At 35.7% G+C, this 17862-nt stretch overlaps 1 protein-coding gene across 2 annotated transcripts in view; it reads left to right on the forward strand.

Annotated features, from left to right (window-relative positions):
• Positions 1–17862, forward strand: part of SYT1 (synaptotagmin 1) — a 547364-nt gene that overhangs the window by 190095 nt on the left and 339407 nt on the right. For both annotated transcript variants that reach the window (XM_027071185.2, XM_053226521.1), the window contains one exon: positions 2560–2612. The gene's annotated coding sequence lies outside the window, so the exon portion shown is untranslated. The remainder of the gene's footprint in view (positions 1–2559; positions 2613–17862) is intronic.

A 17862-nucleotide genomic window follows, 5' to 3' on the forward strand; every position in this document is an offset into this window, starting at 1 on the left:
GACTGAGCCACCCAGGCACCCTTTTAGTGCTCACTTTAAATCCAACCCTAAATAAATATTTGGTTCAGTGATATGTTTCCATTAAACATATTAAAAGCTCCATTAAAATCAATATTTTCATCAAAATGAAATATTTGAGATATTTTAAACAAAGTTTGGATATTAACGTTAGTCATTTGTCATTCTTGAAACTGAGTCCTTCTTTAAAAAAAATTCAGCTATGCATTTTTAAATATTCAGCATTAAAATGAATACAAATAGTTCCCTCCTCCCACAAAACAACAAGTCAAGGATTTGTAATATTCATGCCTAAAGCATAGAGTGTTTTGCTTAATTCTATAAATAGAATCATGGTTAGCGCTGCAAGGTTCAGCAGTTTATTTCTAGCTATTATCAAGCAAAAGTAATCACTAAGTTTCAGATAATTTCTTTTTTCTCTATGTCAGGTCTGCTTCTAAAACTGGATTAAAAATCATGAAAGAGTCATCAGATTTATTGACTGTGAATCCTCATACTGTTTTGTGAAAAATAGGTAAATCTCCCTAAAAAGATTCACATTTTTTTAAGTATCATATAAACACATAAAAGTACCAAGTCTCAATACCAGGAGGCTTTCTGAGTCAGACCTACTGATACCAATGACATTACTGAAAAGCCAGACAGTTGGCAGAAAGTGCAAAATCATCCTGTGCTATTTTCACATTTTTCCTCTAAAATAAAGAGAGAGGTTTATACACGCAAGAGAAATTAGCTACGAGAAAAATACTGTGCACATCCATATTCAGTGCATAGATTAAAAGTAAAATAGTTGTTTGTCCCCTACAGTAGAAAAGGCTTGCCCATTCATCCTTGTGATAGATCTGCATGTAAAACCAAAATGAAATCAAATCCCTGCAGATGGCTTGTAAGTCACAAAAACTGTTTAATCCTTTAACTGCGTCCCTTTGGGAAGCCGGCCCCTGGGTAAGTCTCAATGTGTAATAAATATAACGTCAAATATTCTCTTAGATTTTTAGTAGAAAGCCTTCATTGACTCCAGCAGGGCCACCCACCCCCGCAGCCCCCCGCTGCCACCTGTATTTCTTGTAAAGAGGTCTATGTTACTCCGGTGCCTTCATATGTACACCCACAGAGTTTGGTTGTAGTTTTTGCTTTAATAAGAAAAGTGTCAGTAACCGAAACTATACGTAGAAATCTTATCTAAAATTGATTGTGGCTCAAAGTCGCATTTTAAGAGTCAGCCAGGCAAATCTAAGCACATTTTTACAATGCTCTTTCTAATGGCTCTTACTAGAAAACAGTTGCATTTCAAGCAGGAATAAAATGAAAACGGACCTTGGAGGCTTAACCATTGAACAGATGCAGTAAATGCAGCTTTGGAAATATAGCTGTCACTTCAGATCTTTTATGCTGAGTACCTATATGAGCCAATTGCCAGAGCTGCCGGCATTATTATATTTCTGCAGTTCTGTTCAAAACAGACTCTGTAAGAACTTATAAAAACAGAGTAACATGCCTATTACGAGCCTATTTTTAAATATTTCATTCTTTCTTGCTTTTCATTCTACTTAAATTTTTGAAGACTAAAACTGATCAGAACTTCTATAAAAAGGTACTTGTCTCTAGCACTGTGAAATCTTTCATTTGTGAGTTGCTAACATCAAATCAAATCAGAAATACTTGACATCTTTATTACATTAAAGCAATTCCTGATATTGACTCTTGGGAAGGATTTCATTTTCTTACTCTCTAAACTAGAAGTTGTACTTTTTTTTTTTTTAACACAGCAATGTGAGATTATTTTTCTCTTTACCCCTGCTGGGGGATATATATACATTTTTGTCAAATCTTTTTGAACAACACGGTTTGAACTGCATGGGTCCACTCAAATCTGTGATGTATTTTTTTCCTCTTTATGATTTCCTTAACATTTTCTTTTCTCTAGCTTATTTTATTATATAACAAATAAACATAATAAACAAAATATACATTAACTGGCTTTATGTTATCAGGAAGGGTTCTGGACAACAGTAGGCTGTTAGTAGTCAAATTTGGGGAGAGTCAAAAGTGACATAAGGATTTTTGATTACAAGGAGGGTCAGTGCTCCTAACCCCCACACTGTTCAAGAGTCAACTATGATCATGTCCATACTAAATATAGCACCATGTATTTAATTGACTAATAACTGTATGATTCTTTCTAAATAAATAATGTAATATTCTCTAACAATGTCTACCTAGATGAGTATTGTTTCATTTTTAAAGTAGAAAAGCTATACTGCAAGAAGCATCGTCACAAAAATCAGTGTATCAATTACTCATAGAATCTTGATCTCTAGTTCTTCAAACCAACTTTAAAATCCCTAACAATCTCTGTCTTCTACTCTATATACTAAATGTACATATATGTGACGTTATATTGTATTTGGATATATATCTGTCAAGATTTTTTAGTAGAAATATGACATAATAAAATTAATCAGTCACATTAATGACAATCTGAAATGATTCTGAACTATGCAGTCAGCTAACCAGTGGGCATGTTGTTTTCCTTTATAGAAAAAAAGAATCTGAAAGAAAGAAGAAAATACCCCAGAATTCCTCACAGAACAGTAAGTGCTTTCATGATACCATAATATGACTAGAGCCTCTATAAAATTCTACAAATTTCTTTTATAGAAATATTCGCCTTTCTATTTGGTAAGATAAGAGATTAATACAGCTGGCAAGTTTTAGAAGGAACCTTCTAAAAGTCAATCCCAATTTACTGGAGGAAGCTGAAAATCAGTTATCCTATAATCCTCTTAAATAAGAGGCCAAGGTAATCCTTGTGATACATCTATATGGCAGAACCTGTTTATGTTGATTCCATCCTATCTTTTGACTAGCACTGTATCATTTTAATTCTAAAGAAGAAAAAAATTAAGTAAAATTTAATCATCATGCCTCACATTCTCTGTATGTGCTAGAAAAATATATTCATTTTGAACAAAATTTTTACGAAGAATCAAGATGTTTGTTGTCTTTAAATTAGAATTATCAAAAAATAAAAAAAGGGCAACCATCTGTAGGCTTTAAATCTAAAGGTTTCTCATTAGTACATTTCTAATATTCTCACAACTATGACTTATATTTCCTCATACAGCTATTAACTGAGAGTAATAATTGTTTTCCTAAATATGTTCCTAAATATGCTTTTTGTGAAGCAAAATTAAATTTTTATACCATTCTTTATGGTAGAATTTGTAACATTTTAATGATTTCCTAGATGCAAGCAATTACAAATTTTAAATATGTGAATATCAAAAATAATAAAGATGGAAAAGCAAAGTCCACATTGGTGAACCATGTTATCTCCCTTTTAAGGCCATGGTTGTTTTCAAATGAGTTTGCAAACTCACTTCTAGGTTGAATTTTTAAATGACAGAATCATACATATTAGTTTTATATTCTTTATACAAGAAGCAGTTAATATTTATACCCCTCACAATTTCTTGGTCATCTTATAATTTCACTGTCAAGAGCCATAAACGGCTATTTTTCTGACCTATCTTTAAGTGATTGGGTCTATTATTCAGGTGTTACTTATAGAAGTTGTTTCGTTTGGATTGTACTTTTCATAACTATATTAAAATCGGATTTAGTATGGCATCCTTTGGAAAGAATTGGTGCAAGTATTTAGGTCTTCTGCTCATCCGGGGCAATCCTAGAGAAAATGATATGCATGTTTCTGAGAAAGAAAACATGCAATTTCTTGGTGTGTTTGTGCTTTGTGGGAGTCTTCCCTTTAGCTTTTATGGTCTTTTATTTAACAACTACATGCTAAATGACTCCTAAAAAACTGTAAGGAAAAATTACTAACTCAAGCCCAAATTTAAAAATAGAGTTTATGCCTTAATGATTTTATAAAATATTTTTGAAGAGAAATACTCTGAATTAAAACAATATTGTCAAAACACTAGAGGTGTCTTAATATAGGTCTTTTTCATAAGAGCTCATGAATTAGGGATGTCAGTACATAAAATAAAGCATGATAGAAAGTGAAGACATTGGATAATGCAGTATTTTTCTTGTCTTTAATCTATAGAATATGTGTCTGTGTTGCAAGTCCATGAATAATAAATGAGTTTTTACAATTTGTATTTAAATCAAGCCTTATAAATTAGCATAGGAAAGCCTTACAAACCTATAGTTTTGCCTCAAAGCTCATAGCTTAAGAACAATTTGGTAATTGATTAGAATATTACTAAAGATCTTTAGAGCACATTACACTTATATTTCACAGAAAAAATATGCTTAAAGATAAGAAAAATAAGAAAAGGACCTTTGGAAATTGTATCTTAAAATAATAACTTTTCACTATTACTGAACAAATGTCCGGTGGTACTTTCAAAAACTCTAAGGGTTGGTTCTCTGCAGACAGAATATACTGGATAGTGATGATGATGATGATAATAATAATAATAATAACAACAAAGAGGATACATTTAAAAAAAGCACTCAGATGCTCAGACATTCTTCTTGGAAACTATTCACATTATCATAGATCTACTAAACCTCTTTAAATACTACTGGGAGTTGATGTTCTCACTCAAAGCATGATTATTATTAACAATCTCTCTTTGCTGGTACACCAAATAGAACAAGAGGTTTTCAGAAGACAAGTCTTAAGAGAAAATAGATTTTAACTAGAAAAGTGTTTTGTGATTCACTAGTAAATAAATATTATTTGCAAATGCCCCTACAACTTTCAATTAGTCAAACCATTCTCTATTTGAAATAACAAGTCCTTATAATCAAAGAGTATTGGGCTATGTGTGTGTATGTGTTTGCATGTAACGGCACGGAGTTAAGAGAAATTTCTCTCTAGTCCAGTATATTCATTTTACAGGCATTACCTTCTCTACTATCCTCGTTTATAGAGGGCCAGAGAAGTCAATTCATTTATCTAAGCTCTCATATCTAGTGACAGAATCAAGAAAAATTCTGGCTTAATTAACCACCATTTTTTTTCCTGACAAATTAGCTGAAAGTACTTGTATAAAAACTGAGGGTCTTAGATTGGCTCAAGAAACCTGTTCTCAAAACTTAATTTTTTTCCACCAAAATGCTCATCAAATTCTATATTGTCTCTGTCTGACTAAAACTGTATTTTGATAAGCTCATTAGAATGTTAATAGAAGAGAGAATTATACACAGAGTTAGAGTCTGAGTTTGAGTCTTGGCTTCACCCATCTCCCTGTCTCTTAGTAAGGAGTACTGGAGCACAGAGAGAGATTGCTCAGCTAAAAAAAAAAAAAAAACAAAAACAAAAACAAAAAAACTACCAGATGATAATAATATATAACAATACACACATACAATCTATCATCAACAATAGTTAAGCAATTACCTCAGTGACTCGTTGTTATCCTATCTAAATAATGGGGGGGAAATTGCCCAATCTACTTCCCAAGATTCCCTGAGATCACATTAGATATATGAGTATAGTGATGTTTAATTATAAATTTTAGTTCTGTTGTTATGGAAAACCTTAGATTACTATAAAAAGACTTCCTTTTGTATGAAGTTTTCCGTTACTGCTTTGGGAGTCCAATATATCATTTTACAAACAGTGTGTTGATGATGAAACCTAAGTCGTTGATAACTGTCTGCCCTAGACAATAATGGTCCTCCAGAAAAAATTTCCCTTTTCCTTGAATTTATAATCTAATCAGATGATGATGACATTTTATTTAGTTATCAAAAGAACACTTCCTATGTTATCACAGTTTTGTAGATTCATGAAAATGAAAAATGAAGGCTTTATAATGTTAGTGTAGTTAGTAAGCAGCTGAGTTAGCATTTGAACTCAGGTCTGTCTAATTCCCCCTTTCCCTAAACACATCACAAAGTGAAGTGACGGCAAAGCATATTGCATTTTCCTGTATGAATGATGGCATAGTGAGAAGAGATGGAAGCAGAGAATAGATCTTGTTCAAATGTCATTGGTCTGTACAAAATACTGGGTGCACCTATGGTATCACTTTTCCTTATCACTTATCAATAAACATTAAATTGAATCATGTGCATTGATTCTTCAGATGCCAAAATTAAACCATGGTAGGAGAATTTAATTATTAAAGACAACTATCTTTAGATAGGAAGAGTAGAAGTAAAGTTGAAATGGATAATAGCCATAAGTATAAAAGGTCACCTACAGGCACAGAACTATGTTTATTTTGTTTGTAAAGAGTATTCCCACAAAATAGATGCTCCCAATTTGTGCTTCCTAGATATCTTATGCTTACTACATTATCTGGACTTATCTCCTTTAAAATCTTTGGTACTACTTTGGAAATTCATTCCTTTATTTCTTCTTTCTTCTTTATTTAATAGTTGCCATTGAGTACCTACTGCATACATTTTCCCAAGTGTTGGTGTTATAGGAGTAAACAAAGCATAGCCTCTGTCATCAAGTAGCTTACATTTAGTATAATCACAAATACTGGAACATTCACTACATGGAGAGAATAATAGTACTTTGACTTAAAGTAATAGACTATCTTTTTAAGATATTCATCTGACTAACCATAATCAGAATCAGTATGTTTTTATTTAATAAATGATTGACAGTTTTTCACTCTCTCTGGGACATTGGGTAAGATAGGTTTCCTGCAGTCATTATTACTCATGATAAAAAGCTAAAACATATTTAATGACTTAGTTATATCCTAGGATACTAAAGAATGAGAACTCACCCTCTGTATTTGAATTCCAGCTTCACTGCTTATTAGCTTTGGGACATAGGGCTATTTAGTAGATAGACCTCTAGATGTTTTAATTCCTTCAATGACTGATTGAGATAGTTAATTGAGTTAAAGATATGCAGTGACTTTGGTTATATAACAGTATTTTGTTGACAGTAGGCACTATATAAAGCTAGCTGTTATAATTACTGATAGAGTCTGTCCAATAATTCTAGAAACAATCTTTAATTTGGATATTCGCATTTTTATTTGCCTTTATTTTCTCCTGAAAACTGCATCATCTTTCATGACTCTGAAATATAACTTATGAAAGAGATACAGTAGAAATGCTTTAAAATCAACAATATGTAAAGCCTTAAGTTAATAAAAGGTTAAAATGAATGATTCAGCCATTTGAATAATTTATGCTAATTTTGATCTGTTCTAACATTCTGATTTATTCACTTATTTGTCTGCACCAGGTCATTATTTTAGACTGCATTATTTATTTTTGTAATTAAGAATGTTGGCAGTGGATGAAAGAGCTATGTTCAAGTTCTCTTTCTGCCACATACTGGCTATATGACCTCAGGAAGACAATTTAACTTCTTCCTCAATGTCCTCATCTATAAAAATGAAGATAATGAATTATATTTTGTAGGTTTGAGAATTCCATACATCTTATGTGTTTATTACAGAAGTTAGTACAATAATATAAACAAATAGTAATTTGTTGTTATGTTTGCTATTAAAGATATCTACTTTGCAATATTAAAGAGACACTCTCTTAAAATTATAAAAAAAAAAAAAAATAGGGGCCCCCTGGGTGGCTCAGTCGGTTAAGCATCCAGCTCTTGGTCTTGACTCAGGTCACAATCTGGTGGTTTTGTGATTTCGAGCCCCGCATCTGCTGCCAGCGGGGAGCCTGCTTGGGATTCTCTCTCTTCCTCTCTCTCTCTACCCCTCCCCGACTTGTGCTGTCTCTGTCTCCCTCAAAATAAATAAACCTAAAAAAAATAAAATTATTAAAAATATACAAGTCTGCAAAGAATAAAGAAAATGTGAAGGAAGAAAGAAGAGATGTGGAGGATGGTTTGAATACAGGATAAAATTTGGTTTTAATACAGTAGGATATGAACATGCTCTAGGAGGGGTCCACTATGAGCCCTCTCCTTGAAGACCTCTTACTCTGTAAAGCAGATACTGAAACCACACAAGGTCAAGAGCATGACTCCCCTTCAGGGAGGTCAAAAGACTTGAAACATTTCAACAGTCTTCATGGCCCTATTATAAGTAAAGCTGAATCGGTACACATTATGAGGTGAACGTTACCAAAAAAGGCTTTCTACCCTACCATGAAATTACTTCCTTTGGAGTACCAAATGGGGTTATTTTCTCCACAGAAAATAAACCTCACCAAACTGTAGGCTGAACAGGCTTCCAAAAATAAAATACATCCAACATATGTTATTACATAAACCATTTTAAAGTTAAGGATAGTTTTATGCCTTGCATGGCAAAATGATACACCCTTCTTCCAAAAAATTACATAAAAACATGCGTGTGATATTGGAAATTAAAATCACAAAATTTTTTTACCAAGGAAATCTCAGAAAACAAAATTTCACATTCCGCTGGTTTCCCTATGATAAAGAATTGTTTATGAATTTTCTTTTCAGTTTTGTACATCAATTATTTTCTGTTAATTTTACATCTACCATTGTACTTGGCTTTGTTGTTTGAGTCATTCTTTTGCAAATGCCATAAAAATCTCTTTATAATACTGACACTAAGCACCAGTACTAATACCACTCCCTCTTAATGTCGAATCTTGTTCTGCCTCTAAAGATAAGTATATCCAATCTTAGTAGTCATCGTTTCTGTATCAGCAAAATGCGATTAGCGGTAAATATCTTCTCATTTTTCTCCTCTTTAAAATGTAATCCTGGGGCACCTGGGTGGCTCAGTTGGCTAAGCATCCAACTTCAGCTCAGGTCACGATCTCACAGTTCGTGGGTTCGAGCCCCGCGTCAGGCTCTGTGCTGACAGCTCAGAGCCTGGAGCCTGTTTCAGATTCTGTGTCTCCCTCTCTCTCTGACCCTCCCCCATTCATGCTCTATCTCTCTCTGTCTCAAAAATAAATAAACGTTAAAAAAAATTTTTAAATGTAATCCTTACATAAAGAGCAATTTTCTTTCCCAAAATACAAAAAATCTGGTTCAGCATATGTTCCATTGTATATCTGAGCAATTTATCTCATGTTATTATGGTTAATATAATTGCTTAACCCTGCTATTGTTTTCATCTTCCACTTCCAAAAGAATCCTGGCAAAGTCTATGTTAATGAATTGGCATGAAATGTTTCGTGAGGAAATAATGTCTCTAAGCAAATGCTCAACACGCATGACCCCCAACGTGATAATATCTGGATTTTCAGTAGTCTGAAGTGTCTTGCAAGAAATAATTCTTAGCAGCAGTTTTGCAAGTTGGTCAGAGTTTTCTGCTTATCCATTTTATGTTTGCATCTAGCATACACACAATATGCCATAACATCTCCTGGGAAGTTATTTCTTTTTAATTAGGAATGTAATGTTTGAAGTGTGAAAGATTTAGCCTTGGCTTTTCCTACTGTTTTGGACTTTAAAATACTTTTTTTCTAATTTTAAAGGAGATTTTCTTAATGCCCTCGATTTATGTCTTGGAGCATTTATCTATGTGGTAATACTAATAATAATGTTGTATTATAGAGTACATGCCTTTTCATTTATCTGAATTAGGCCTCTTAACATAATTCCAGAAAAAATGGGTTTGCCTCATTGTGTAATTATTAATGTATCCATTATTCTCAATGAGGCTAAGATTTGGACAGTTATCAATATGGGTTACAAAGGTAGAGCAAAGTTTGTCACTGAGTCAGTGGAAATAATGGAGAAAACAGGTGGTCCCCAACCTACCAAAGAGTTAAGTAACAAAATGCATTTTAAGCTGTTTTCCTTTCCATTTCATGAGATGGATATTTACCTAAAGTGGTTGCACAAACCCATGAAAACCCGCAGTCTACGTTGAACCACAGTATTTGCAGGCTTGGGGATGGGAACTAGACGAGTGTGAGGAAGACAGGAGCACCATGTTTCTCCATTTTTGGTGATACTCGATTGATCCCGCCCAAAATGTGGACAATGAGTTAAACTGGCTTTCCACACCGACTTCTCTCTTTCTCACCTTGGCTTGTTACCTGATGTGCGTCTGCTCCTGATAGGATATTCTCTAGCTGCCTTTTCTTTAAAGTGGTGTTGGTTTCCAAAATCCCGGCCCCACTTTTCTCTTGATCAAAATGTGTCACTGTGACTGGTATGAGGAAACCTCTCAGAAGAAAGGAAGTGAATCAAAGTATTTACACCAGCCGTGCATTCTCCCTGCTCCCTCCACACCCTACCCACACAATTGTTAAACCAAACAAACAAGTGACAAAGGATCTTAGGCAGTGTGAGATCCTGAAGTGAATTTAAATCATATGGATGGAGAGAGTTGGGGACAGACACCGCAGGCTCCGGATGCAGCACCCCTGCGCTGCTCTTGAGGTGTTATGTTTCCTTCCGGGCCTCTACACAGGAGTCCAGAATTCCTTTATTTTAATACCTTCAAATTCTCCCAGGGGGTTTTTGAGGTTTGTGATTAAAGCTCCCTCAATGAAGTATAGTAAGCTAGAAATTATCTGTGCTCTATTTCTCACGTTATGTAATGTACACAAGTATCATTCACCTACCTTGTAATTTTTAAAATTTGTTTTAAATACCCCAAATATAAAAGCATCAATTCATGTAGTAAATATTTAAGTATCCCTTCCACATGCAGGAAATTCCTTTGTTTGTACCAGTAGTCAGTTCTGGCTGCTGTAATGAACTATTTCGTAGGCTGGGTGGCTTATAAACAACAGAAATTGACTTCTCACAGCTCTGGAGGCTGGAAGTCTGAGATCGGGGTATCATTGTGGTTGTGTGCTGGTAGAAGCCCTCTTCCATGTTGCAGACTTCACCTCGTATCCTCACGTGGCGGAAAGAAGGCGAGATATCTCTCGGGGTCCCTTTCATAAGGGCACTAATTCCCCCCATGAGGGTCCACTCTCATGACCTACTCACCTCCCAGAGACCCTCCACCTCCTCATACCATCACAAGGGTGTTAGGATTTCAGTGTGTGAGTTGGGTGGGGCGGGGGGAGAGGATGGAAGCATTCAATCCATTACAACCATCTATTCCATTCATCCTATTTGACAGCTCAGATCAAGGAAATCATCCACGATGTTTAACAGTCAATTTCTATTATAATTATGTTTGAAAATATATGGTTTCAATGATCCCCCCACTAGTGTTGATCAGACAAATGCGGTCTTCTTTCTGGGCTGGCATCAACAATTACGGAGATGGCATGGTGAGGCCAGGCCAGCCTATTTGCACCTTATTTTCCCAGACAGCTGGTTAGGTAGCCCCAACCAGCCCCTATCTCTGTCCTAAGATTACCACACAGCAGTGGCCACTATTGCCTGAACACTTACTTTCTCCGAGTGCTTTTTATGTAATTTCTCTGAGAAGTTTATATTCATAGTTCATAAACTGCAGAGATTCTGAGAGGCAAACTAACTTCCTTAACGTCACACAGCTTATAATTTTTGATCCTGATGCAGACTCGGGTCTACACAAGGCTGAAACCTCTACTCTTAGACACACAAATTTCTTAGACTTATACCAGAATGATGTTTCAAGAGTTTCTCTTTGCATGAGAAGGAGAACTCCCTCAGTATGGTAGGCAAATCTCTTTATCCCAGACCCTGGCACAGAGTAGGTGCTCAATGCTAGTTGAACCAAAGTGATGACCTTCTTAACCCAGATCTATCATAGAGCTGGCTTTATCGAAAGTTCTCTTTTCTCTTACTTTTCCTCACTTAAAGCTAGATTTATCTACATCCTGAAAAACTCCATTACAATAAGCTTTTATTTTCAAGGGCTGTATCTTTAGCCTTATACAAATATTTATTTTTCACTTTTTGTGAGAAAATACGCATAGAATTTATTGTTTTAACCATTTATAATTGTACAGTTCAGTGGCATTAAGTACATTCACACTGTTGTATAATCATTACCAACATCCACCCCCAGAACTTCTACATATTTCCAAACTGAAATTCCATACCCATTAAATAATAACCCCCATTCCCTCTCTCCACAGCCCCTGGAAACCACCATTATCTTACTTTCTGTCTCTATGCATTTGACTATTCTAGATACCTCATATAAGTGGGGTCATGGAGTATTTATCCTTCTGGGTCTGACTTATTTCACTCAGCATAATGTCTGTAAGGTTTACCCATGTGGTAGCATCTGTCGGAATTGCCATCTTTTTAAGGCTCAATAATTCCTTTGTGGTATATACTGCATTCTGTTTATCCATTTACCTATAATTTATTGTATGATATAGTTGTCTTAAGTGGAATTTTTTTGTGTGAATTCCCTAACTAAAGATGCAAATACAGGAATGTAATGTTTGTGGCTTCTAGGACATCTCTTTTTATATATCATAAACTCTAAAATTAATCACAGAAAACTAGCTCAGTATAGGCAATCAGCAAAAGACACAAATGAGTTTAAGGTAATTTAGGGTGTCTGAGTCATAAATATGCCACGTTTTAACTGCTCAGACTAGAATTAGCCTGTCTTCATTGGATTATCTGATGTTTTTATACACCAACAGTTCTTAGAAGATTTATAAAGCTAGGGGTATCTTTATATTGACTTTTCTCTAAAAATAAATGAATAATAGGGAGGGGGTTATTGATTCAAAACAGAAATGCAAATTTATAACCTTCGACTTTTGTAATACTACCATTTAACTTCTCATCTGCCTTATGAAATATTATGGCCCAACACTTACTGGATTAATCTTAAATCAGTAAGCTCTTTCATATTTTTTTTCTTTTTCTTTTTTTTTAACGTTTATTTTTGAGACAGAGAGAGACAGAGCATGAACAGGGGAGGAACAGACAGAGAGGGAGACACAGAATCTGAAACAGGCTCCAGGCTCTGAGCTGTCAGCACAGAGCCCAACGTGGGGCTCGAACTCACGGACCGTGAGATCATGACCTGAGCCAAAGTCAGACGCTTAACCGACCAAGCCACCCAGGCGCCCCGAGCTCTTTCATATTTTCAATAAGCATTCCTTAGATGCTTACTAATAATTCTAAAGCTAGCATTTATTGAATGTGAGATACACACAATACACATGTATTTATCCATGTCTGTCTTCTCTCAGGAAAGCTTTATCACCATCCTACAGATAAGGAATCTGAGGATCAGAAAGATTAAATGATTTTCCCAGTTAATAAGTATCAGAGTTGGATTTTGAGATCAGAACTTCTTGGAGCAGGACTCTTGCTCTCTGACACCTCACACTACCCCCTGTATACTATGCATGGAGCTATATGTGGGGCAAAACACTGTCTCCACGACAAAGTAATTTACATTACAGTAGAATGGATGGACATTCTAAATTAAATACAATAGTATGAAGATAAGAAATACTTGGAAGCCAGCAGGTAGACATGGCTTAACACTGCCTGAATAACTTAAAAAGGAAAGTGGATTCCATACGGACCTTATATGACTTACTTCCATGCTGGTTTTCTGCTTTCGTTGTTAAGGAATTAGTTAAGCACATGGTATATGGTAATGTAAGGGAGGAGGCTGTAATGAGATCATGCAAGTCAAAGTAAAGGGCTTGAAGTTTCTCTGTAGCCCTCGGAAAATCATTGTTTTAATGCTTTTCTTGCTGTTTTTTGCTGTTTAATCGCTCATTCTGTAGAAGCCTTGGTAATAGAATAATAGTAGCAATAAAAAAAGATAAGTTTAAGAAAAATAATCCTTTTCTTAGCCTCTGTTAGTTTTTTTTTAGCATTATAGAAACGAGTAAAGAAGTAAGTGTACGACCTTGCCTCTTATCCAGAACTATCACATCTCTTAGGTGATCCTCAAGAGTACGATCTATAACATTTTGTTGTTATTTTCTGACCTGTTGGGTGAGGCACAAACCTGCTTCCCAGGTCTATGTTGCTTCAAATTACTGTAGTGAGGAAATTTCACAGTGCTGTCATGCTTTTGGTTAATACAGTTTTGTGTTTTTCTTGGGAAAGACTATTCTGATAGTGTCCTATTGATTCAGATGTTTTCTGACAGTAGCTGCCTACCAGGTTTGCCTTCATTGACTTTTCAATGTTCTGTTACAAATAACTTGCATGTACAATTTGATACTGAAGGACAAAGAAGGTTCCCCACTGTGCATGAAGTCGGAGCAGCCCTGAGCCTGGGGTGGTGAGTGTTTATTATCATTCTAAAAATCACCCACTTGTCCAGGGCTGCTGCCATAAAAGAGCTGTGTTTTCTCTGTTACTCTTTTTTCTTCTCCTCTTTGTTTCATTTTCCCAGACATTCCAGTGTACCTCTTATTCTTGAAAGGCTTAAACTTCGTTCTTATAAATCCTCCATACTCACTGAAACTTCAAATATAAAATCACGGGTGTTTTCTTATTTTTTTGCACACCTGGAATCCAAAATAGCTTGAATTCAAAGTACTTGTTTTATTATAAATTTTAAAAGATATCGTTTGGGGCACTTGGGTGGCTCAGTCAGTTGAGCATCCAACTCTTGATTTTGGCTCCGGTCACAATCTCAGGATTGTTGGAATTGAGTGCCATGTGGGGCTCCATGCTGAGCATGGAGACTACTTGGGATTCTCTCCCTCTACCCCTCTCCCCACTGGTGCTCTCTCTCTCTCTCTCTCTCTCTCTCTCTAAAAGATAAAAATATATAAACATTAAAAAATAAAAGATCTGTTTTTGATTTTCCTAAAATGGCAAATGGTTAGAAATAGTAATGTTATAATAATAAAATAACTACAGTGTATTAAATCCCTACCTTCCTCAAGCTCTGTGCAGGTTTTACATGTCACCTATAATTCTGCCAACCCTACAAGGTAGATGTCATTACTTCATTTTACAGATGCAGAAACTAAGACTCTGAGAGATTAGGTCACTTGCCCAAGACAATAATAATTCCATCTTTCTGATCATGCTTGACTTCTGGTTATCTAAAATGGAGCACTATTGTTTGGGTTTGCAGAGCACTTCACAGTTTGTATAGCAGTTTTATATATGGTGCCGCTTCAACCTCACAAAAGTGGTATGGATACTTTGCAATTCATCTTACTTCTTGGGAGACCATTTATAGGCTCTAGATTCAGAAATGGATTATGGATTTTTGTGTGTAAAATAGTTCCCTTTATTAAGGTGGCTAGAGAACTTGCCTGTTGATGCCCTTGAAGAATTTTTGAGATTATGCTTACCCAGGCAATACTTGCCTGAAGAAGAAGCCATAGTAATGTTTTTGAAACCAAACTTCTATGCCCCAGAAAACTGAGTAGGAAATATATACATAGCTATTTCCTGCTGTCTGTTAGGATGCCATCTCATGGTGACTTTGTCCTTAAAGACAGTCTGTTTCCATATCTCCATATAAACCAGAGCACCCTAGTAATTCAATATACCTGAATAAACATGGAGGGGGAGAGGCAAGTACAAAGAGACACAGAGAGAATATCTGACAGTATTACACAAAAAGTAGGTAACACGAAAATGGGCAGTCAGTATATTTCTGTCTAATATGTAGTAGTTCCAAAACCCAATGACATCAGAGTCTCTTAAGGAATGTGGGATGGGAAATAACAACTGGACAATGGGAACAACAAACAAAAAGGTTGGAGGATTACACAGAGGAAAAACGAAAACAGATTAAGCAACACGTATACTACCCTCCAGCCCCATGGAAACACAAAACCGCCCTACTCACCATTCCAGAAAGTACAATGTTCTTTCAAACACCAGAAGTTTAGCTCAAGAGCTTGGCCCTAGTTTTTCTGACCTTACGTCTTCCTAAGCTGAGTTAGTTTCTCCCTGTCTTTTATATTCCCAGAGCATCTAGGACGTGGCTCTAGTGCAGCATCCATCTGATCTGCTGGTTATAAGCAAAATCAGCCATCCTTATGGGAGCCTAGTCCTCTCCTCGATCCCACCATCCCAGAAAGCAATACAGCACTTTGAGCACAATGCTTAGCACACAGTACATGATTCTAGTCAGTCATTCAACAGTACCAGACCCTATGCCAGGACTGAGGGCTAGACTCAAAGAATGTTTGAAGCAAAGAAGAAAGGAATGAAGAAGGTAGGGGAGAGAGAAATGAAAGACTTAGGACAGGAAGAAAGGAAAGAAGGAAAGCAGGCCAAAGATAGAAGGAAAAAATGTAATGATTTACTCTCTCACATAGTATTTCATATAAACTTTTCTTTCAGTGAGGAAATCTATTTGAAAAAATAAATATTTCAGAGTGTTTCAGAACTCACAGTGGAAATGAGGGGAATGAGCTTTATAAAAGACTAGAAGTTAAATCTTAGTTTTTTCTCCACTAATTTGGAAGTTTATTTTTCTTATTACCAAAAGATTTCCATTTTCATACATGAAAAGACAAGATGTTTGTTCACTCCTTAGCTAACAAATTTTAGAAACAGACTTTTTAATATGGCTTTATAATGGAACAAAGAAGTCAGAAGGGAAGAGAATTTATCTCCCAATCTGCAAATTACTGCATTGAAATACTTCTAAATATGCAAAACCTACTGTGTGTGTGTGTGTGTGTGTGTGTGTGTGTGTGTGTGTGTGTGTGTGTGTTTCTTTTTGGTCTCTGTGAGACTGATAATGCTAATTTACACCAGTGCTCCTAATACGAACTAATGATTCCCCATGTAAATACCACTTACTATCCATTCCCCTGCTAATGTACTCTGAAGTTCTAGTTTCTTCCTTTTTATCCCCCAGCCCTTCCCTTATCAATCCTAAGAAAACCCCTGATTTTTCTATTGCTTCTAGAACTTTGAGGGGTTACATGCTTCCATTCTACTGCTTTTCAAACATTCTAATTAGAAATTCAGGGGTAGAGTGTGATCAGAGGAGGATTTTTGCTCTGCTTAATGAGAGAAACTTGATGCCAATTGCCATAATTGTGGGCAGATAATGTATTAAATAAGGCTGATATTTTACCTTTCTTCCTATCTTGCTGCTACTTAAACACATATCCCAGTAACAATAATTAGCAGTCACTAAAGGCAAGAAGATAAACAGAAAAATAAATCTTGAGAAAAAGAATCAAGAATGATTTTTGAATATTTATTATAACACCTTAAAATTCATTAAAATCCTTTCCCAGTATCTGAATCAGATCTGACACATGCCCCGCTATCTGTTAAAGTCTACAGGACAGTCACTTATGCAACGACAATGGAACATTTTAGTCTGTGTATTTACACACATAGAAGATGCTCTGCGAATTGGTTTGAATTTTCCTTCCTTTCAGTACTTTATGGTTTCATTGCTAATGAGCAGAAAATTGAAAAAGATGGAAAAAGGGAAGAGGGAAAGTTAGCGCTCTAGATAAAGGGTTGAAGAAATTATAAAAGAACAAAGTAATTATTCATGAAATAGAAGAGGAGATATTTCCCAAAACTGAATTACATTATGGATTGGAAGGTCTGCTCCTTCCATACACATACACAACCATGTGCCTGCACGTATGACCCACACACAACAAACGGACCACATCATGCACGCACAAAGATGCGCACATGTGCAGACTCTACCACACACACACCCTTCACACAAAAGCGCTTGTACATATGCTCACAAACACACACGGATACAGCAAAGTTATGCTCCCATTTAATTAGTTAGGCACACAGCATTTTATGAGAAGCATGGTATCCCCAAAGGATAGTAGTGTATCTCGTGATAGCTTCCCTTGCTCCCAGCACCCCAGAGGAGGCTCATAACTGCCTCCTCTAATGACATGCGGTGAGACTTGTAAAGCTCATCTCTTTTTGCAGCACTGCATTTTTATATACCAGTGTACAGAATCATTCCAGAAAATCTTGAATTTATAATCTACGTGCTTCGGCTTAACAGTAAGTGTCGCATCTTTTGGTTCTCAAACCAAACTCAGTGATGTCTAGGCCATGTCATCATCTACAGAGAGCAGACAGAG

The sequence above is a fragment of the Acinonyx jubatus genome, chromosome B4 (genome assembly GCF_027475565.1).
Source record: "Acinonyx jubatus isolate Ajub_Pintada_27869175 chromosome B4, VMU_Ajub_asm_v1.0, whole genome shotgun sequence".
NCBI lineage: Eukaryota > Metazoa > Chordata > Mammalia > Carnivora > Felidae > Acinonyx > Acinonyx jubatus.